The sequence below is a fragment of the Panthera uncia genome, chromosome B1 (genome assembly GCF_023721935.1).
Source record: "Panthera uncia isolate 11264 chromosome B1, Puncia_PCG_1.0, whole genome shotgun sequence".
Taxonomy (NCBI): Eukaryota; Metazoa; Chordata; class Mammalia; order Carnivora; family Felidae; genus Panthera; species Panthera uncia.
The window spans coordinates 139,450,304-139,475,280 of record NC_064811.1 but is presented as its reverse complement, the minus strand read 5'-3'; the positions used below and the strand labels follow the sequence as shown (position 1 = coordinate 139,475,280).

Genomic DNA, 24,977 nt, shown 5'->3' with positions numbered 1-24,977 from the left:
TATATATATAATGGATATATGTATATAATAGATAAAGAATATGTGGTACATACATACATATATTCCATTATATATTTCATTATATATGTCTATAATGGAATATATATGTGTACAATGTTTGTGTATATAATATATATGTAAATAATGAATATATATACATAATGGAACATATGTATGTGTGTGTGTGTGTGCATACTTAGCCATAAAAAAGAATGAAATATTGTCATTTACAACAACATGGATGAGCCTTCAGGGTATGACACTAGATTAAATAAATCAGACAGAAAAAGACAAATACTATATAGTTTCATTTATATGTATAATCTAAAAAACAATATAAACAAACAAAACAGAAACAGACTCAGTACAGTGAACAAATTGGTGGTTTCCAGAGGGGAGATGGTTGGAGGGATGAGTGAAACAGGTGAAAAGAATTAGGAGCTTCCAGTTGTAAAATAAATAAATTATGGAGATGAGAAGTACAGCATAGAGACTATAGCCAATAATACTGTAATAACATTGTGTGGTGACAGTCGCTACAGTTATTGTGGTGAACATTAAGCAATGTATAGAATTGTTGAATTACTATGTTGTATACCTGAAACTAATATAATATTGTGTGTCAACTATACCTCAGTAATAAATTTTTTACAGCATTTTTTTAAAAACCTGATACCCTGAGTAAACACAATTTTGTGATCTCCCTAACTTTCACTTTTAGGCTCTCTGTTCATCTTTTATTCGTACTTCACTCACTAATTTAACATTGATCTACCTCATATAATAAAAATATGAGATCTAGAGATGGAGCAGTCCCTAAATGTGACTCCCTGAAAACAGAGAGAATTCTACTCAACTGGACAATTTTTCGCTTCTTTGAATCTCAATAACTGAATGGGAAAAATCAAAGGAATACAGGTATAATATTACTTCTGAACCATGATAGTAGACAATGCTCCACAACTTTCATCCAAAGCACTAGACATGTACTTTGGTGAAGGTGCCATTAAGTTAATGGTAATGCTTAGTCTAAGATCTTAAAATCTAAATAGAATGGCTTTTTGTAAACATGATTTATGGATTCAAGGAGAATATAGTCTAATACCCCAATTAACATAATGTCTTACAAAACTATGTATTAAAATAAATATAAATATTAACTGGCATTATATAGAGAGAATATATTTGTATAATATATCACGTATTATATATTATCTAATATTATATATACATTATATGTTATTATATATATTCTGCATATACATACATAAGAGTTGAGAGCAAATGTTTCCAAACTTTCTCTATTCATGGCATCCTTAGTGTTTCAGTAACTTTTTCATGGCATCTCTAGGACAAAAGAAATGGCTAATAATTCCATGTTTCATCTTGTCAGAGATTACTAAAAGCCTATCTTCATGAAGATATAATAACATTAGCAAGTGGAAATAGCATGGTCCAATGTTAACACTGTGAACTGCCTTAAGATTCATGTGGTGATCAACTGTCTTTCCCTTGAAATTTTAAAAGAGTGACCACACATTTATCTAGGAAAAAGCTGTCTGTTGAAAGTCCCAATAGTTCTCATTTTCCCCCGGAAGCAAAGCTGATGAAACAGACGCAGAATTATTTTCTCCATTCTGAATACACTCCTTCACTGAAGGAGTAGCTTGTCATTCACATGTGGTTTCTTCATATGTTTTAATGCATGTTGTAAGATTTCAACAACCCTGACTAACATAAAGACATTATGGTTTCCTCTAGCCTTATGTTCCTCATCAAGTTAGACTCTCGAAAATTAAATATTTTTAAAGTATGATTCTTCACAAAATATAAAGAGAGGCATCAAATAATATAATTTAACTGGAGAAGAATCCTGGATTCCTATGAAGAAGATGCCTAAGACTCTTCATTTGTGTGTGTGTGTGTTTGTGCACATCTGCACGCGTGCATCTGCAAGAGAGAATTGCAAGAGAACAGAGAAAGATATTTATATTCCTTACAGGTATGTGAACGTGAACTTATGGCAGTCTGAAGATGACAGAAAGAGTGTAGGCACGCAGGGAGGAAGTAGGAGTCTACATGCAAAGTATGGACCAAATAATCACAGTAGGCGAATGATTCTCTCCAAACACAGGCAGTTTTCAGATGGATCTAAAGTGATTCAATCAAAACATGTTAAATAACAATGATAAGCAGGGGCAAACTGCAACATTCCAAAAGCAATCTGAATTAAACTACATTCTTCACTCCACACATTCCTGGGAAGCTTATCATAACAGCAGCCACGTGCATTATAAACAGTATCACCCCTCCATTGGACAATTGCCTTCTTCCCATGCAGTAATATGATTTGAGACTACCGTCTGCTCCAACATTGGTAAAATGTTTTGCATCAACTTTGCATGGATATCCTCTGAAGACAAAGACAGAATCCTATTGCATTCACAATGAGCAAACGTGTCAAAAGCAACAGCTTTAACAAGATATTGATAGTTTCTCTTCAGTACAGTTATGAGTACAGTGCCGGTGTCTATGAAACATAATCAGTGCACAAAGAGCAACAAATTATGTAATAAATCTTGAAAGCAACTGGTAGAACTGTCAAATAAGGTATTCACATCTAGGAAGATGTTTGAAATTGATGTAAAAATATGACTACATTGCAATTTAAACTTAAATCTCCATAAAATATCCATATTTAAAAGCCCATAATAATTACTGGATGTGTAACCTTAAAGGAGACCAATACTGTATTCATGCATTGAGTAAATGCTAATATTATACTATACATTTGGTAAACACTAGTTGTCAAAAGCAGTTTTTCTTAACCTTTTCACAGCATAGTAAGATATGTATAATGCATATTGCATAAAGTGACTGAGGGTGAGGTCTGGAAGATGCAATAAGCGAAAATAAAGCCAGATGTCAGTGAAATGATCCCAGTGTGAGCTGTCTACCTCTTCCCTTGTTATTTCTCTATTACTATATTATGAAATTCCACATGGCAGACAGCCATTATATTTTAGTGGTAGGAGCCACCCAAAAGAACAGATTTCTAAACTTTTTTCTAATCTCTTTGGAACGTCCTAGGAATAGTAGCAGTAATATTATAAATCCCAGAAGTTTCAACCTATAAGTATTCATGGTAGTCCCCTTTTCCTCTGGTAAATCTAGAAAGTGTCATGAAACTGACAACACTTAAAAATTTTTTTCAAAAGATTTGTAACGAGACAGTTGCAGACTTTAAAATAGCCACTCTTGGTAAATATTATTTTATTGATTTTATTTTTCAATGTCTTTCTCTGTAAAATGGAGAGAATAGTGTCAGCTTCATAAGGTTATTGTGAAGACTACATGGGTTACTGGGGCGCCTGGGTGGCTCAGTTGGTTAAGCGCCCGACTATCGGCTCAGGTCGTGATCTCACGGTCCGTGAGTTCGAGCCCCGCATCGGGCTCTGTGCTGACAGCTCAGAGCCTGGAGCCCGTTTCAGATTTTGTGTCTCTCTCTCTTTCTGCCCCTCCCCTGTTCATGGTCTGTCTCTCTCTGTCTCAAAAATAAATAAACGTTAAAAAAAAAAAAAGTTAAAAAAAAAGACTACATGGGTTAGTATATGACTACAAATTCTCACAGAAAAACGTGCCTCAGAATTTAGAGTTATAACTTTCCTTTTAGAGAAAGAACACAGTATGTGTGTGTGTGTATATATATATATATATATATACACACACACACACACACACACACACATATATATATATATGCCACTGTAATCAATCATAATATTTATGCAGAGCTTATAGCATTTACCTTGATGGAATGGAGATTGTAAATTAAGTTGTAAATTAAATTAAATTGTAATTTAGTTGTAAATTAATTAATTAATTAATTGTAATTAATTTTGTAAATTACTTAAACTATTGTCATTGTAAATTAAAAAATTGTCCATTCAGGACAGCTTTTGCCACCAAATGAGTTCAGGTCATGTCTGGTCTTGCTCAAGCCAATTGAGCTTAAAACAAACTTTTTGAATTTTAGAATCGTAGACAAAAAATTGCAGTCCTGAATATGTAGAACACTTAGACACTTAGCACAGAATTTCACATAGCATGAACACTAAGCATACGTTTTTCATTTCTTATTATTTTATATTATTATTATCCAATTTGGAACTCAAGAAGTTATCTCCCTTCTTTCCTTCTTCTTTTACTTTTTCTTCTCTCCCTTTCAACAAATAAATATCCAGAGCATTTTACTTATACAGCACAAATCTACATGATGGAATAATCTGCCAAGGGTAGCACTTAGATACAAGGCAATTTCTTTCCCGGGACCAAGGACCAGTAAGAGTCCCCAAAATACCACTTTTTTATTGCTGCATAAGTTGTCACCAAAACCAAAATTTACACTTTCTAAGCCATACTCAGAAGCTATCACCCACGTATTTATAAAGTCAATAATTGAATTAAATTAGCAACTAAACGGCAGCCATGCTAAAGCTTATTTATTTATTTTAACGGGGTGGGGGACAGAAAGAGAGGGAGAGAGAGAGAATCCCAAGCAGGATTCGTGCTGTCAGCACAGAGTGCCATGCGGGGCTTGATCTCAGACACCTTAAGATCATGACCTTAGCCAAAATCATAAGTCAGACACTTAACCAACTAAGTCACCCAGGCGCCCCTAAATGGCAGCTATTCTAATGTTGTTACTATACTTGTGGACATAATTTTGATTACCAAGGCTTTCTCTGATCACCACTTATAACATGAAAAATGAAAAAGCCTGGGAGATTCTTCATAATTAAACAATTCTTAAAATGGATAACTAAATAACACACATTTAAGCCTTACTTTGATATTTTCCAAAAAATTTCCCCTCTTCCCCAAAATGAGATTCCCAACCAAATTTCTAATTCAGTAATGGGGCTAGTTTAAAAAAAGAAGGAACTTTAGGGTAATATTCCATACTTATCCAAAGAGTATTGATCAAAACCAAATCCTTATTGACCAACATTTTAAGAATTAAAAAGTACAAACTCTCAGCATAAAATAAATGTCATGGGGACATAATGTACAGCATAGGGACTATAGTTAATAAAACCACACTGTATATTTGAAAGTTGCTAAGAAAATATATCTTAAAAGTTTTCATCAGGAGAAAGAATTTGTAACTATATGTGGTGATGGATGTTAACTAAGCTTATTGTGATCATTTCACAATATGTACAAATATCAAATCATTATGTTGTACACCTGAAATTAATACAATGTTATATGTCAATTATATCTAAATTAAAAAGAACAAATCCTTATTAAATAACATTTTACACTCAGGAGATGAAAATCTTCAAAGCATTCCCCATTAATTCCATAAGAGAGTTACTTATGTTTGGTCCAAATCTGTATAGAAAAAACTCTTGGAGCAAAATGTTAAGTATGTCTTTTAACATAAGAACAACCAATCATACCCCAGACTCTCTCTAAATCCAGTTCTAACTTCTAAACAAGACAGACCCTTCTACTGAAAATGTTTTCACCATTTTTCCCAGTTATTCAACTGCTTCACTAACACAGCTGAGGCCTAGTTAAATGACTAACCTGGGGTTTTTTGCATTTATAACTAATTTTTCCTCGTTTGAATACTGTATGAAATGAGGATAATAAATCTTACCTCCTAGAGTTACTATGTGGGTCCAATCCAATCTCAACACACATTTAATTTCAACTACTACTGGCCAAAAGATATGTAAAGCCTTGTGTAACGTGCTAAACATCATAAAATGGTAGCATGTTTTATTCTTTATTGCAAATAGTGAAAAAAAACTGATGTAGAGAATCGCATTTATACATTTCCATTAGGTAGGAACCTGTGGCAGATTCATCTTAAAATTCTTTAATTTGTGAGCCATTTGTGATTTTCTAAACAGCTAGATATAGGCTGTTTTGCACACATTATCTTATTTTACTCCCCTTATCAACATTTAAGAAGAAAGTTCCTAAAGAAGTCTAAATATCATTCTTGGACTCCAGAGTTATTGATAGACCAAATAATCTCTCATTAATGAGGTCTTAGGTCCAGATATGAGGATATTAGGTGACTTTCCTAGGTTGTTCATAGTTGAAGCAATGTGCCTCCCTAGAGAAGAGACCCAAATTCCCTTAAGGTCCCAAGGTGTCTCTAGAGCAAGCAACTGAGTCTGTCACTGAAGCTGAATCTGCTTTTATCCTCAGATAAGGTTAGAATCACCCACTCCACCTAGTTTTGCGATTGGACTATTACTGTATTACACATTTATACAATGGCATAGCATGAATAGAAGTACAATAGAAACAAACAGAACAAAGCCACATGATATGGCACGTGATAAATTCAACACAAAAACATTGAACAAAATGGCAAGTTGTAGAATATATGCAGTATATTATGTATATATCATTTAAAATATACAGAGCAATATTTTATATTATGTATATACATATATAGTAAAAGTACACAAATATAGATAAGTATGATCAAAAGTAAATTCAGCATGGTTTATTTCCAGAAAGGGAAAAGGGATGAAAGATACAACAGAAGGGACACAGACGGCTTTAACCAAATCTAAGATACTTAATTTCTTTACAAAAAAACAAAAAACAGATCTGATGTAATTATGGCAAAATGCTAAGATTTCTTCAAACTAAGTATGGAGGATCATATGCATATATTTTTTTCATAGTTGTTATACTTCTATATTGAAATATTTTATGATTTTAATTCATTTAAAAAATGAATGAATATGTGCATGGTAGGGGGAAAAAAGAAAGAAAGCATGTTCCCCTCATGCATTTTCTCTTGGAAACTGGCAACTTACACACATCACTCTGATTTTCTAGCAATCTCTTTATCAGCAAAACAATGCCAGATTTTTCTGAAGACTGAAAAAAACACTATAATATTGACCAGTTAGTATGAGCCCAATGCTATACTGCATGATCTCTTTTAATCATTCCAAAAATGTTATGATATAGTCATTATCATCCCCATTTTGCAGGGAAGGAAATTCAGAAGCAAAGCAATCTGATCAAGGTCATACAGCTGTTGCAGAACTTAGCATCAAACCCCCACAGATATAGACCCAAGGCCCATTCTCGTTTGTCAGCACTACATTCGGAAACCATATGTAATCAGAGGAGGAAGGAAGCCACTCAAGCAGGTAGATTAGAATGGGAAGAACTGGAGGCATCACTGGACTTGAGTCAGTCAGAAGTCAGCTTAGGTGGAGAAATGCTTTTAAAAGAGGAGATCTGAGCCATGCTTTAAATAAGAGGATGTCTTTACTGACTTAGAAGAATAAAACACAACACAGGCAGTGAAGTTAAAAAGGAGTGTGAACTCATGGGAGGGAAGCTTCCTTTTCTCAGAACAAGAATGGAGAGTGCAATTTACACAAAAAAAGGAAACAGACAAAAGAGAGAATAGGCTTAAAGGAAATTTTAAAGAGAAGAGACCAAATCAGAAAAGAAATTAAGTGATAGAAAACATATGAAGACTATTAAGACGGAAAAATATGGGAGATTGAAGAATCAAATGTTAGCTTCTGAAATTTGAATCAAACCAAACTTTTAAGGCAGAAAGGAGAGCTGAATCATCTGATTTCAAAGGTAGGAAAATTGGAACAAATGATTAAATTGAGAAAAAAAATGGGGAGCAGAATTGTGGTTTGTTTATTTTTAGAGGTTAAATGGAATACTCTTTTGAAACATGTATTAAAAGCATCTGATTCCACATAAGGAACTTTGAAAAGTGGAACAGAGAAAAGAATTCTGCTTCTGTTTCCTGAGCCTTCTGAAAGTACTTAGGTGGGTGTGTTTGGGTGGAAACATGAGCTTTTTTTTGAACACCCTCTGATCCTCCCCCACCTCAACCTGAAACCCTAAAGCTGTGTTCATGACAACACAATCATTCCTACAGTAACTAAAGACCTGTCAGCAAAAGAGGATTATTACTTAAGTTGAAAAATAAGCAACTAAAAAAAAACCCTGTAAACCACAAAGAACAGGTTCCCATGCCAATATCGAAAGTGACAAAGCCAAAGCAATGCAAATACGGAAAATGTTGTGTGCTGGGCAGCCCCAACTGACCTTCTAGTGATTGGTTTCCAAACTTTATGGAAAGATTTCTATAATTTAACCCAACATAGTCAGACTTTGCTATCTTTTGCTGACTCCTCAGATGCAAATTTATTAAAGAGTATCCAAATTCAATAGAAGACATGTGGTTTGTATCCTACTTCCCATCTACCTGTGACATATTGAATTCAAACTGAGTCATTTGGGTGGTCTATGATAAGAATTATGAATTCTTTGTGAAGGCATGAGATGGTCCAAATTCCATCAACATAAATGAATAAATTATACTGTTTGTTTAATGAATGTTGCTTAGGAGTTCTAGGGAAAATAGTGATGTATTACTACTCCAGGACAGCGATCAGACCAACATGGTAATAGAAAAGCTACCACATGGTTTTCTGCAGTGAGATCACTTTCCTTCTCTTTGTTAATTCAACTTAGAATGTCTCACTCTTCTCTTTTTTCCAATTTTTGCTACCAGTAGAGAATAGTTTCAATATTGTTTGCAACAAACTGGATTTTGGATTAAGGCAAACATCCAGGTATACTATCTCATGTCAAAGAAAATGATAATTGGAAAAGAAATGATTATCTACCTTACCAAAGTACTTATTCTAAATAAAAGAAGCTACCAGTTGCCCACTTTATAGTTTTTGGTCTTGAAAACATGTCTAAAACCCTGTGTTTCAGTCCGCCACAGAGCAAGGGATAAATTGATACAGGACATATTGATATCCTGTAAAGTAATCTATTTTTGTAACAGTAACTATACTACTGGAGAATTATAGTCTTCAAGGAATTTTTTCAAGAATTTCTATATCCTCATTTATATAATTATAAAACAAGTATAAAACTTAGGATTTTTCTGATGCTGAATAGATGCAAATATAATGTGGACCACAAAATGTTGGAATTTTTCATTCCTCAAGTTTTGGCAATTTAGGGAGCTGTATTAATTGTGTTAACCAGTAGGGTCCATTTTACAACAGAGAAGCTTGCTAGTCATCTTAAAAAGTTAAGGGACTTCCTTGGATGTCTCCTTGGAAAGCAGTGGAAGAAAAAGGTAGAATCATCATTTCAAAAATTGCCAGTTGCAACAATGTGAATGGAACTGGAGGGTATTATGTGAAATAAGTGAAATAAGTCAGTCAGAGAAATACATCATATGATATCATATGATTTCACTCAAAAGTGGAATTTGAGAAACTTAACAGAAGACCATAGGGGAAGGGAAGGAAAAATAAGTTACAGAGCAGGAGGCAAACCATAAGAGACTCTTAAATACAGAGAACAAACTGAGGGTTGATGGAGGTGGGGAGTTTGGGGGTTGGGGGAGGTAGGTGAGGGGCATTGAAGAAGGAACTTGTTGGGATGAGCACTGGGTGTTGTATGTAAGTGACGAATCACGGGAATCTACTCCTGAAGCCAAGACTACACTGTATGTTAGCTAACTTGACAATAACTTGAAGAAAAAAAAAGTGATAAAAAAAAATGTGGAATTGAAGTCAGAAGATCTAGAACCTATTCTAACTCTGGCTACTTTTACCAGCCATGTGACCTTGGTTAAATCAGCCAGTACTCAGTTTCCTTATCAACAAGTCAAGGACAATACCGACCACACTTCTCTCACAGAATTGTGAGTATCAAGTAAAAAACACTATGTTTAGATATATCAATGTGCATATGCATGTACTCCCTGCTTTGAAAAGATTTCTGTGTATATGTGTGGGCAACAAAAATGTAGAAATTCAGACAAAATGTGAATACCACAATCAGAAAAAGCCAGCAGATTGGCATGTGAAAATGCATGCCAAAAAATATGCAAAATGGTAGCAAGAAAGGGGCTGCACATTTGGTGGAAAGATGGTTAGATTCCAAGACATCAAACCCAAGGCAGAAAAATGAGAGAAATTGCAGGATTCATGATGTCCTTTTATGAAAGGAAATCGGTGACCGAGGTGACACCAATTTTTTTTATGATACTAAAATAGAGAAATGTCTCTAGTGGGACCTCAAAAAAGTGTGTGCTATATAAATAAAAATTACCAATGTCCTCCCAACTATTTCCTTGGATCCATAAGATGATGAATGTCCCGGGGCCATTTGTTGTCAAGAATCTTAGCATAGGCCTACGTAAGGATGATAATGTCAAACCATAGTTTAATAGAAGTTGTGAGGGATTCCATTTACTTATGTGATCAACTGAGGAACATTTTCTTACTAAAATTAAGGAACAGAATCAAAATTAAAACAGATCTTGCTTCCATTTGAAGACAGACCAAGACAATGTCTCACAAAATTTAGTTGTGATATTATGACCCAGTGTTCTCCAATGGAAAAAAACCATACACGTACAATGCTAGTAGTTATTACTAGTCACCATTGTAGCCATAAACAACATATTTAACTAAAGTACTCAGGGAATATTTAACATTAAGCAACGCATCTCCCTAGTAAGTCCTAGATATACACATTGCCAAATGTAGCCTCGTATAATTAAATGAATGAAACTGATAGACAGAAATACTCAATATATGCCAAGCAAATGTTTGAAGATGTCTCCTGAAAATCATAATTTTGATTTTAGAATAGTTGGAATTAATTCATTTTTTATAAATACTAAATTGTCTTGGAGCCACTCTTAAGTGTATAGTGATACAATGATATCATTGTGACCTGAAGGAAACCTCTTAATTCTGTGGAGTGGACTGGTCATAAAGTTGGAGGTGTGTCTCATTTATTCAGAAATGATATTGTCTTTATAATAGAAGCCTAACATTTCTATTCAGAATATCTTCAAATAACACTTTACCTTGTTTTTAAATCGGCTTTGCTAGATAAAGGACCATTTCCAGAATTTGGGGTGGTGGGGAGGGTGGGAAGGGGAGGCAGCAAAGGGATTTCACAACTGGGCAGTGAAATTCTTGCTTTATATTCAAGTCTTTAATACATTTTGAGTTAACTTTTGTGAGGGATGTAAGATAGAGATCCAGCTTCATTCTTTTGCATGTGCCTATCCAGTTTCCCAAATACTATTTACTACAGAAACTATCCTATCCCCATTGAGTATTGAGAATACTTGTCAAATATTAGTTGACCATATAAGCATGAGTTTATTTCTGAGTTCTCTATGCTGTTCCATTTTATGATTTTTTTTTTAATTTCTGTAAAAAAATTTTAAAATCCCATTGGAATTTTGATAGGGATTACATTAAATCTATAGATTACCTTGGGAGTTATGACCATTTTAATAATATTAATGCTTCCAATTCATGAACGCAGGATGTCTTTCCATATATTTGTGTCTTCTTTGATTTCTTTCTGAAATCATCTCTGGATGAAGGAGTCTCGCAGGCTGTTCCCCTGGCAGGGAGTGCCACTGGTTGAACTTCACAATTTGGCAAGACTACAGCCAGGCTATGCAGTTACTCCTGGTTACGTGGGACCTCAGGCTGTGTTCCCCAACCAGGTGATGTCTGTAGCTGTACTCCATGTTGAGGCAAGGTGCAGGCAGGGTGTAGGCAGGGCTTTGTGGTTGCATGGGGCCTCAGGTTGTACTCTGAGATCAGGCAGGCCACAGGCTATACGCCGAAGCTGGGTAGGGCTGAAGTCTGATAGGGCTTTGCAATCAGGTAGACGATAGGATGTGTTCCATGATAGTGGTCATCTGTGGCCACACTTCTCAGAGGGCAGGAATAGATATTATGCTCAGAAGTTGGATGTGGCTTCGAATTTGCTTCTTAGACAGTGTGGGCCATAAAATGGACTCCATGGCTAGTGTGGCCCTTTTGCTGGGGACCAAATCAGGCAGTACTGCTGGCTGAACTCTCTGGCTACATGGGGCCACCAGTTTAGCTCTGCAGATGGCCTGAGACACTGGCTGGGATCTCTGCTCAGACATGATTGTAACCAGGAACTGAGTCTGCTAAGATCTGAGTGCTGGATGCTGAAAAAGCCCTGCTCCCCTTCTCCATCTCTATCTGACCCCCAGTGGTAGAGCCCTGTAGATTCCCCCTGTGATCCCTGTGAAGTGAGACTCAAGCGGGCATCCCAGGAAGCATGCACCAGTGTTGAGGAGCTGGATGTCCATGTTGGGCTCTCTTTTCCTACTGGAGAAACTATAAACCCAGAACAGCCCTCTCAGTGCAACGCTATGCTGGCCCAGGGGAGGGACAATTTGGTCAAAGTGAAATTGTTCCTCTTATCCTTCTACTGAGGTCCTTGTCCATCTCTGGGCTCCAGGAGGCTACTTCAGCCTTACCGCTGGGTTCTGGGATTTTCACAATGGAGTTTTGTCTATGGAGAGTTGTTAACTGGTCTTCTGGTGAGAGCGGCTGAAATTAGAAATGACCTGTGTCACCATCTTAATGATATCACCCAGTATCTTTATTTCCACAGTGGGCCTTTATGCTGTCCACTCTTCTGGTGCTCCATGCGTGAGGGGTATGGATATCATCCTATATCTTATTGCTTAGCTCAAGTGCATCCTACTTAGGTACCCACTCTCCTGACTTGGTGGAAGATGCCTCAAGACTCCCTTACTCTTTTCAACTATTAAATTAGATAAATACAAGAGTTAAATAGCTAACACCTTATAAAATAAATATTTGTTGATTATAAGAAATGAAAAATTTAGAAAACTATAAAAAAATATAAATATAAAAACTGTACCAAAACCTAATCTTTAACATTTTGATATATGCTCTTTTAGACTATATAAGTTTATTTATAGAAAGAAATAAATGTATATACATAGAAACTAGAATAAGGTGGTAGTAGATATATTTATATATATGATTAGTGTTAAGCATTAAGCTAATTATATATTATGTTAGCATCATGCCAATTATTTATTAGCTGTACTAATTTTTCATTAAAATTCCATAAGAAGCATTTTTTCTATCAATAAGCATTTTTAGAAATAATTTTTAACTGAATAATCATAATTTAAAATTTCCCCTTTATTATCAACCATTTGGGTTATTTGAGGATGCATTGAAATTGTAGATCGCTCACAAGTATATAAATAAAAATTAACATGATTACCATTGTAATAGCCCCAGGAAGATTATAGTACAACTTGAGTGTTATCCTCTGCTCTGAAAGGATGGCCATGTTACACATTAATATATGAATAAATTAACTTACTGGAAAGAATAATTTGCTTGAAAATAAGTGCTTTGACACCTAAATAAGTCAGCTAAGTTTTCTATAGAATAACAGGTTGACTATAGAATAACTACCCATTTTTTTCTTAGTGTTGTTTCCTAATGAATTTTTCTAAGTGGTTTGTCCTGTCTAATTTTATCAGTCTAATAAGAATCCATGCTTCAACATTCTCACTGCTTCAGGCAGAAATTCCTGCAAACATGTCAAATGCATGAGTGAATGGACAAATTGGCATAGTGGGAGAGCACACACACAAAAGTGAGATGATGGCTGACCGATTTCCCTAATTACTGGAGTTTTAATGAGACGATAAAGCCCTTACTAAGGATTTCCTAAGTTTTATTAGAAGTCAATACTCTTTTTCTATTTGCAAAACAAGGGCAGCTCAAACCAACTCACAAAAGGGCAGTGTCATATTCAGTTTACAGTTGATGGTCATAGTTAGTGCCAAATGAAGCACTAATGCACAGCGTTGCTGAACATGCAAACAAAGCAAACCACAACAAAACAAAATTTAAAGAGGGGAAGTGATCTCACATGGTAAGCATGACAAAATTGTGAGGCCAAAATGACTGGATCTCACCTCTCTTTTAAAATTGTAGCCCTGAGTCTTTGCTCATCTGAGCATCCCACAAAGAACAAATGAATGATGTTAATTCTCTTCTAATTCTGCCAAAGTACATCTCTCCAACCCGTAAGGATCTAAAGAACGTTCTCTTTTCTCACCTAAAGGACTTGTGTTTTACTTATATTAATCCAGTTGACATCCTTTGTTCATTATCTCCACCTTCCTATTATTACTTAAATATCTACATATCATCTCTAAACTCTAATTCTTATGATTTCTTCTCACAGGCTGCTCTTACATAGCTTCACAGACATGAAGAGTTTTCTATTTTTTTTCCAAATCAATGAAATAAGTAGAGGAAAATCATGAAGTCATCAATATAGCTCCTTTATTTTTCCATCTTTCAGAATAACTCTTTCTTTGAAACTCGGGGTACTTAACGGCTTTTGCTATTAGTTCAAAATTTATACAGCAGAGGACTGCAGTTCAGTTCCCTGGGGACAAAATGTAGACAAATATGCCTGCTCAAAAAAATTGCATAGCTTCAGACTAGCTGATTTTGTTTTATGATTCTTAGTTTTCTAGTTGATCTAAAAAGAAGGGTCATTTGACATGAAGGTGTATTAAGTGATTTACATAGTCATTATCCCCAAGAGAAAATGGCATTCTCTAACTTCTTAATCAATCCAAAGACTGACTATTGATTTTGCCAGTTGCATAAATCATTTTTAAACTTTTAAAAGGACTTGGGGGAGAAAGGACTTTACCTTATACTTCATAAAAGGTTTATTTCAAAAATTGCTAATAGTATAGTATTTACTGAATGTCATTTTTAAAAGTTGTGAAATGCATATTTAACTTCTCATAACTAATTACCAAAATATATTTGATATGCACGAAATACTGGCTTTGGGAGGAGGCTCATTTGTTGAGTGTTCTTCCTCTTAGAAAAATCCTTCGGGGGTGGCCTTGGTGATCATGTTTGTTCAGGCAACACTAATTGGCTCCCACAGCCCTGGAAGATTATGCCAGGGATAGACATCTGACTTAGATTCTCTTTCATAGGAATTTGGAATTGAAACCAAGGGAAAATAGTTTCCTTAGTTTGTAGATGGAACTGAATGTTTAACCTTTGGTGCTATAGGACAGCCATATATGTGGAGATAACCATAAAGCACAGAGTGAATTTTGAAAACATATACAAAAGGAAAAAGAGACACAAGGCCATCAGATCACAGTTAGGCTGAGAAATAGCTGCCTTACTATCTGATGATTTTCTAATTCTTGATTCCAAAGCCTTCGTGGTATGATTAACTCCTGGATATTTATATTTCCTTTTCATTTTTAAGCTCACATAAAAGAAATTGTGTAATTTTTTATTTAGAGCTGAAAGGACACTGAAGTTTGCAGTTGTAGAAATGATGGTATTTTTCATTTTATATATCATATTTTTCAGTTCAAAAATTCCATTTGGTTCTTTTCTATGATTTCTAATTTTCTGTTGAGATTTCTTTTTGTTCTCTCATTATATCCATACTTGCTTTTAATTTCTTGAATATGTCTGTAATAACTATTTTAAAGTCCTTGTCTGCTAAGTACATTATGTCTGTAATGCTGCATCTATTTTGTTTTGTTTGTTTGTTTGTTAATTTTTTTTCAGCTATGGGTCAGTCACATTCTTTTTGCTTCTTCACATATATAGTAATTTTTATTGTATGCTGGACATTATGGCTGTACATTGTTGCATGTCTGAGTTTTGTTGTCTTCCTTGAGTTTTAAGGTTTGTTCTGTCAAGCAGTTAATTATTTGTAACTCTGCTCAATTCTTTAAAACGTTTGTAAACTTTGTTAGGCTGATCTAGAGTCATCTTTACACTAGGGATAGTTTGGCTCTATTCGTAAAGGGTGGTCAGCCTGAGAACTCTACTGAAATCCTAAATGTTCTCTAAGATCTCTCCACTCTTCCTGATTAGTCAGATTTCAGCCATCTCCCAGCCCTGTGAAGCTACAGAAATTGATGCCTTCTCAGTTTCCCAGCAGTTTTCATCCTCAATAATTATTTGTTTGTTTGCCTATTCTTGTGGAATTTTGTTCTGAGCATGTGCAACTTAAGTTGTATGAACTCCTTTTCTTTGCAGTGTCCTCCATTCTGGTAACTTTCCTCAGAAAAGCCAGCTCCTTCCCTATCTCAAACTCTATCTCTGCTGCACCAGCTCAGCAAGACCAGTGTGCTTTATTTGGGTTCCCTCTACTTGCACAGTAGATCAGAGAGTATCTCCCATAAGAAAGTCAGGGCCATAAAACAGCTCACATTGTGAATTACGCACAACTGAGGAATCACACCCTTGTACCCTCTATCCAGATTCAGAAAAGAATAATTTCATGTAATTTTTTACACAATTTATAATCATTCATGGTGGGTGCCTAGTCTGGGGGCCAATTAGCCTATTATGGAGAGCATTTAAACTGACTTATTGTAAAAATGTTCCTTAAGACTAATCTTATCTAGTATGATTCTGTGTACCGATTATATTTTTTGCTTACTTGCTTAAACAAAAAGATTTCTGTATTTTTGTTATCTTGTTTAGTATTAGGTTTCTTCATGCATTTTTAGAATTATGTTAATAGGTTTATTGTGAATCAGAGAATTTCTGTTATTTTGATCTTACTTTTGTTCCCTCTATACTTCTCCTATCCAGCCTCAGGGCTGTCTTTTCAGTACCAAGTCTTATAATGGTATTTTGAATTAATGGTCCTGCAGTGATATATCAAATCTAGATGTAGAGCACGAGGGTATGTATGCTCATTCATGATAACAATGATCTTTGTTGGTACCTTAACATTCCCCTATTTGCCAAATACCAACAGTATAAAAAGGCCTCATCACTGTCCCCATGAGCCATTTGGTCCCCTTTATAATACAGGAACAGAACTCAAAGCTACTATTACATACCTGTGGATCCAAAGCCTAATAGATTATCCTCCTCCATCATTAATCAATAGTAAGATTTATCTAATTTTTGGTTAACTCTTTCATCATTTGTCTATTATTGCTATGTATTTGGAGAAAAACATGAAATCACTAAGCCATCTTGACCAGCATATATATCTAATTATCAAGCAAACTTCTTTCTCTGAAGTTCCCATAATTTAAACATGAGACACAGTAAGCAGTTCTGATTTTATAGAGTAAAATTCTTATATAAAAGAATCAGAAAAATAAATTATCAGAGAACACGCCCTCATTAGAAAGTAATAAAAAGAATATATATATACATATAGATGTATATATATAATATTCCTTTATAAAAGGAACAGAATCATTATGTGAATTGTAACTAAAAAGTTTTTAAACCCCAAAACACTACTACCTTTGTTTTTTAAAGTTATCTCCTTCCTTCTTGTATTCACAATGAACTAATATCAGTGAAAAAATGAAGTGTTAGTTGGAGTTACTATCATATGATTTAGGTTTCAACATGGGTGGGCATAAATTTTAAAATCTGTCCACTGCTGCATATTTCCCAGGTATGAAATACTAGAGCTGAAGTAAGTAATCTTTGTCCTTTTCACCTCTCCTGTTTTGCATATAAACTTATTGTCTCAAAAGGCAATTACTGTGATGTTATGGTAGCCTTTGAGTTTATTACTACTAGGCAAACTGTTCCAGAAAGAGTCACTCACCAAATTAAAATGCTTGAATCACAGCTTATTGAATCATTTTAAAACATGTAGTGAGAATCATGGAGAAAAAGATAGAGTAAGTTAGAACACTTAGGACCAGACATTAGCTAGACTTACTGTGGTGATCATTTCATAATGTACACAAATATTGAATTGTTATATTGTACACCTGAAACTAATATAATGTTATATTAGTTAAACCTCAATAAAACACGCACACACACGCACACGCGCGCACACACACACACACACACACACACACTTAGGATGGCGTACAAGTGGAGTAGAATGACCACTACCTGAGTTTTTTATTAGGCAATGTGTATGTACGCTCTTCTTTTCCTCTCTTTCTCCCTTCCCTCACCCATCCTCCCTCAACAGTCAATAGGGTTATAAATACCAGAATTGAGATTGAATAATAGAGTTTAGCAGATGAAAGATGTCTGGAATAAACACACTCTTTCTCTACCAAAAACAAATACTTGCCACAATTCTAACTCACCAATAACTAGCTGAGCAGCCATAACTTTGATTTGTTTATTTCAGGAAAGGAAACATAGGATCAGAGTGGATGTCCAAGGTGATATAACCTGTACGTCATAAATATTCAGTAACTTTATTGGGTTCTTCCCTTTTCTTTCCATATCTATGTCCCATGCATGTGTACTCTCTTCACTAACTCCTTTGGTTTACTCTATGTCTAGCATTCCTCAGAAATTACTTCCTTACTTATGATCAGTGTTGAGTTTCACTTATCTTCCTGAATTATTTGTTTCTCTTATTCTCTCCAACAGATTTGAATATTCTTAATACAGCAAACATTTGCTAAAAATATTTTTTCTAGGAGAGCCTGGGTGGCTCAGGTGGTTGAGTGTCTGACCCTTGATTTCAGCTCATGTCATGATCCCAGGGCTGTAGGATGGCTCCACATTGAGCCTGGGACCTGCCTAACTTTCTCTCCCTCTGCCCTCTCCCCTGTTTTATGCTCTCTCGCTCTCTCTCTCGCTCTCTCTCTCTCAACAACAAATATATACATATATAATCTTGTATATAATATAAATATAAATACAAATGTAAATAAATACATATATGTTTTCTAAAGTTGTAGTAATATCTAGTAATTATTTCACATTGATTATGCCAGGCACTTTAGTTGAGTGTCACATAGTAGAGTATCATATAATAAAATGTTATATACTGTGTTGACTCTTCTCCAAGCACAGGGGCAATATCATGACCGGTAATAGCTCACTGAGGCATTCTCGTCCACCTAGCCAGGAACTGGCATTTGACATAGCCCTAGCCACTAAGATCAAATGGGATCTGCTATGGAGATTCTGGAAAAGATATTCCTCACTAATAATAAGAGCTTAGTAAGAACCATTCCCTTATCTGGACATTATTTTATCTTTATTCAACTCTTATATCTGCAATAGCCCCTTGGGGTTGTGGTGACAGTTTACGAAAATATGAAAGATGGAAAGAACTGAGAATTTGATGATTCTGTTAAGACACTGAGTTAATTAACCCTAGAATGACCCAGTCTCCAATATTCTTGTTATGTAAACTGCTTCCACAGTTTAAATGTTTTCATCTTCTTTGGTCCCTATAAGGGGATCTCTTGACTGCCTAGATAGTCTATGTTCTCATCTGCATTTGTGTCTTAGTGTTTTCTCACCATCCCCAACATCTTAATAGGGCTAGTGGTTTTGTCTCTCTTTTTTTCCCTTACCTACCTTCCATTCCTTCAATTTTTTTTTTATATTAATGACACTAGATCCAATAGGGTATACAATATCCATAACTAGTTGTCACTTTTCCTTTATTAATATATTAATATTTGTCTTTTCATTTTGTCTTAGACAAACCCCATCAATGATCCTTAATGACCTCACTAACTAGTAGTTACCAGAACAACTGGCATCTTCTTATTCAACTGGTCCTTTTTTCATATGCTAAACATAGCCCAGGGGAAGAAATGCCTCCATAGGAAGGCACTCCCTTTGGAGAAACCGTCTGTGATATTCTTTGTGTTGGCACTGGAATCTTTTCTAAGTGACCTTGGGTCTCTTCACTCTTTTTTTTTCCATGTAAAATCATTTGGTGATTCATTATCAGTCTCTTTTGGGCCTTACACAAAATTTCTTCAAGTGTGGGACTTATGATTTTCATCCAGAAGATAGCAAACAGTCCTTGAAAACACTTAGCTGAGTCACTTTGATCCATCATGTGAACTTCCAGAAGTCCCAGTATATTTCATGGGGCAGAGAGCCCTGCTCTCTGGGAGATGCTCATCTCCAAGATTTGGGTAAGACTGTCAGGATGAATTAGCATTAAATGCAACATTCATTATCCCTGCAACTTGCAAGAGGTGAGAAGGAAGATGCAGCTTCTCTGTCAAAGGAGATTTGTCTTTTTGTGTAGTGAAATCAACAAAGGCATCACCTACAAGCCTGAGAGGACACAGTTGGAAAATATTATATAACATGATATTTATATGGAAATCCCAAACATCTAAGGAGTAGCAAATACTAGATAAGTAAGAAAATAATTCCCTGAACCACAGCACTGTCACAATGTTCATTTGCTGTAAGTTACATGGATCATGTTTAGAATAGGCTTTCAAGTTCTTACTCAGAAGCCATTGTTCATATTTTAGGCGTTATTATATTAAATTTGGTTAACTTGTTCTTGGTTCATGACAAATGAAACTCATAACATCAGAAGGAATACATTGTTTAGGGAAGAAGATAGTTTTAATAACATGCATATTGAAAGCAAGGAGAAAAAACAAATGACAAACAGAAGCACCACTTCAAAAAGCATTCTATTTATTTATTTTTTTAACATTTATTTATTTTTGAGAGACAGAGAGAGAGACAGAGCATGAGCATGGGAAGGGCAGAGAGAGAAGGAGAGACAGAATTCTAAGCAGGATCCAAGCTCTGAGCTGTCAGCACAGAATCTGACACAGGGCTCAAGGCCACAAACTGTGAGATCATAACCTTAGCCCAAGTTGGACACTTAACTGACTGAGCCACCCAGGCACCCCTAATGTTTTTATTTATTTATTTATTTATTTATTTATTTATTTATTTATTTTTAATGTCACAAGCATTCTAGCCTATGGCCACTTATTAAGTGCCAACAAGTCAACACGCCTTGAAATTTTCACTGTTTTATGGCTCCAAATTATAATTGATATTCAATATTATGACTTTACACTAATAAGAAAAATTAATAATATGTAATATACATGATTTTGCAGCTTTAGCAATGATGGTTGAATGAGTATCAGTGACAAAAGTTTTCTTCCACTAAATCCCGTGTAACACAACTTAAAAATATTCATCATTCAAAAAGATTTACAAATTACATTCAAATATATACAATCAAGCAAAACTAATCATGGATATGTAAATATTCTTCAGCGATAAGAAACTTAAGAATAAAAGCAATAAAAATAATAAGAATTTCTGGATGAAAAAAATATTTGATTTATAACGTATGTGATGGAGGTGGGGAAATAGCTGAACATTGACAAAACGGCAACAATGTAGGAGATCCAACCTGCCTCCCCCAAAAGAGATCAACAATTAGAGAGCTATCCATGAACAGAGACAGCACTGGGGGAGCTCTGGAGTCCACCTAAGAAACTTTAGCCACACATTAAAACAAAAAGTCTAAGAATAACAGAACAAGAAGAAAAGAAAAACAGCTCCATTTTGCCTGCATCATTGCTCAGAGGGCCAGCATTGCTCAGAGCCACAATGGAACTTCCAGCTCAAAAGAGTTACCCCCCACTGGGAAAAGAAGAGTTGGGTGTACAACCAGCTTCCCCAGCCATTGAGGGCACTGTGCAAAGGTTCCACTTAAACCTCACTCAAGTCAGACTGGCAAAGCTGAGACCTATAGAGACGGCTAGAAACAAAGAAGAAAAGCGGGGGGTTCCAGCAGCAGCCACTCAGCAAGAGTGAACACGGTTCACAGTGACGTGCTCTGCAGACAAATCCAGCAGCCTTCACCAGTGAAAGGAAAGTGATGGGCAGTGCGGCCACCGCAGACACCCTGCAGATTTCACTAGCTTTTGCCCCACAGGAATTAGCAATTGCTGATGTTAGCCATCTGAGTACCTCCCACCCCCTGCCCCCAGCCCTGCTGGAGCCCGGGAACTGCACTGGCAGCCAGCCCAGGCCTCTGAAGCTTCATGGGTACAGGACACCACTCTAGATCACGACAGCTGATCCCCACCCCAGGCATGTACTCAGGACCACCCCTCCAGCTGTGTGCTTTCATGCCACTGACCTGCCACCTGCCACCTGCCACCAGTCTCCACTTCAGCGCACACACCTTCAGGGAGACTGTGCAACCCCAGGAAAGCACACCGACCACACCCAGGCCCTTCACGGGTGCTTGTGGGCCGGAAGCAAGCCCTCTATCCTGTCACCGGCCTCCACTGCCACGCACTGCAGCAAGATCCAGAGAACAGAGTAATGTAGACTGACTCCCAGGGCTCCTGCAGCTGCCAACGTAACCCACGGCTGGTCCCAGCTCTTGTTTCCCGGCCTGAGTCCCAGCAGTAGATGTGTGTCTGCAGCCAGCCCCTGCCACTACGCAGGTACCTGCAGCTGGCCCCCACAGCAGAGCGTGTGCACACTGCTGGCTCTGGCCACCACTGCTGCCTGGCCGGTCCCTGCCACTGGATGTTAAGGCACAGGGGAGGACCTCAGCAGCCCCTGGAACCAACTACAGCCTATGCACATTGCCAATAAATAATAAAATAAATCAAAATGGAGTGGAACAGAACCAACACCAGGAGGAATCATAAGATCCCTGAGTAGTAAAAGCACTGAAATCAAGCATGTTCTAAGAGATATGGAAGTAGAGTAAAAAAAAAAAAAAAAAAACAATATTAGGTAAGTGTCAAGCACGAATCCTTATCACATTTGTTGATTAAAATCAGGGAGACACAGTTTCAGAAACCTCTGGGGATAGCATATCACCCATGGTGACTGAATATAGACAAATTGTCACTCACCTGTTTGCACAACAGAAAGATATTTTCAGGTTTAACAAAGCCTTGGGAAATTTGTTAATTAATTTTTCTGTAAAAATCAAGAAAGTACACTCAAGAGAACCACTGATTGAACGTAAGAAAGAACACAAGTGTGAAAACAGTATTATAGTACCAATGTATAATGATTATCGAATTGATATTGAAACTCCACAGGATGAGAAGATTGATATAAGAGGAGAAATATTGTCAACAAATATAATTATTAAACTTTGTGTTCTAAAATGGAGTCATAAAAGAACATAGCTGCATAATGTTAGATTCACAAAGGGGAAGGAGAGTCAGAGACAAATAAAAAGGAAAGGCAAAATTAAGTTTGTACGTGATTTCTTATTTTCCTTGTTTCCATTTACAGAACCCCTGTTAGCGGCAAATTGTCTTCAATTTAGAAATTAAATTGGGCCTTTGACTCATTGCATCCGAGAGAGTGAGATGGGTCACCAGCAGCTCTGCTGGAGCCATCCCAGGAAATCTGGCCCCGGTTCTTGAGACGTCTGCTCAAAATGGTGCCTTCTGATCCATAAATATGGCCTCGATATGTGCCACCAGTGTTTTCGTCAGTGTGCGAAAGATAGAGGTTCTATTAAGTTGGATGAAGTGAACCTCCTTGAGTGGATCATCCAAGAGGCCTACCTTAATTGCAGATATTCAAGATACATACCTTCATGCTAACTCACTGTACATAAAATAAGTATACTTCAATTATGAGTGTTTTAATGTGTAAAAAATTAAAGTTACAAATTAAAATTAAACTGGGATATTCAGAGAATTCAAAATGTTTGACTTCTTTTTTTTTTTTTTTTTTTTTGAGAGAGAGAGCAGTGGAAGGACAGGGAGAGAGAGAGGATGGCAAGCAGGCTCCATGTTTAGCACAGAGTCCAACTCTGGGATCAATCCCACCACCATGAGATCACAACCTGAGCAGAAATCAAGAGTCGGACACTCAACCAACTGATCCACCAGGAGCCCTGACATATTTTTTGTTTTGTTTTGTTTTGTTTTGTTTTTTTAAGTATCACAAGTTAGGGGCACCTGGGTGGCTCAGTCAGTCAAGCGTCAGGCTTCCGCTCAGGTCATGATTGGCTCAGGTCATGATCTAGCAGTTCACGGGTTTGAGCCCCATGGCAGGCTCTGTGCCAACAGTTCAGAGCCTGGAGCCTGCTTTGGATTCTGTGTCTCCCTCTCTGTCTACCCCTCCCTTTCTCACTATCTCTCTCTCTCAAAAATAAACATTACATTTTTTTTAATGTATCACAAGTTAATATTAAGTATTACATTACAAATCATTATCTTTATTTTTTTTTAATTTTTTTTTAACGTTTATTTATTTTTGAGACAGAGAGAGACAGAGCATGAACGGGGGAGGGGCAGAGAGAGAGGGAGACACAGAATCGGAAGCAGGCTCCAGGCTCTGAGCCATCAGCCCAGAGCCAGTCCCGGGGCTCGAACTCACGGACCGTGAGATCGTGACCTGAGCTGAAGTCGGACGCTTAACCGACTGAGCCACCCAGGCGCCCCCACTATCTTTATTTTTTAATGTTTATTTATTTTGAGAGAGCTAGAACAAGCATAAGTGGGGGAGGGGCAGAGAGAGAAAGAGAGAGGGAGACTCCCAAGCAAGCTTAGTGCTGTCAGCACAGAGTCTGACTTGGGCTTGAAACCAACAACTGTGAGATCATGACCTGAATCAAAATCGAGTGGGACGATTAACCGACTGAGCCACCCAAGTGCCCCTATCTTTATTTTTTTTTTAGACAAAAATATATTGAATGCCAACAGGCTGATCCAAGTTTTCTTTTGTGTTAGAAAGGAAACCGTAACATAACAAATTTTAAAAATTAACGCTAAAAACATTTTAAAAATACCAAAAAAACATAAAAGATAAAATTCTATTAATTACTTAATACACCTCTACAATACTTTCTCCTACTTTATATCTGATATTCTTTTTTTTTAATGTTTATTTACTTATTTTAGGGAGAAAGCGAGCATAAGCAGGGGAAGGGCAGAGAGAGAGACAGAAAATCCGAAGCAAGCTCCAGGCTCTGAGCTGTCATCACAGAGCCCCCTGTGGGGCTGGAACCCACGAACTATGAGATCTTGACCAGAGCCAAAGTCAGATGCTCAATTGACTGAGCCACTCAGGTGACCCTATGTCTGATATTCCTGATTATGTCTTCATGATTTTTTTTGTTTTGCTTTATTCACTTTTTAATTTACGTACAGTAAAATGCACTCTTTTTGATGTACAGTTCTACAATTTTGACACTATTATAAGCAAAGTACAGAGGAGTTCCGTTACCCCCAATAATGTCCTCTGTGACCAGCTCCTCAAAACCACTGTCCCATTTTTCTCTTCCCATTAGTTTTACCT

General features: G+C 36.5%; 1 pseudogene; it reads left to right on the top strand.

The window, feature by feature from the left end:
• The first annotated feature begins 23,035 nt into the window (after positions 1 to 23,035).
• Positions 23,036 to 23,275, top strand: LOC125922462 (40S ribosomal protein S29-like; annotated as a pseudogene).
• The last annotated feature ends 1,702 nt before the right edge of the window (positions 23,276 to 24,977 follow it).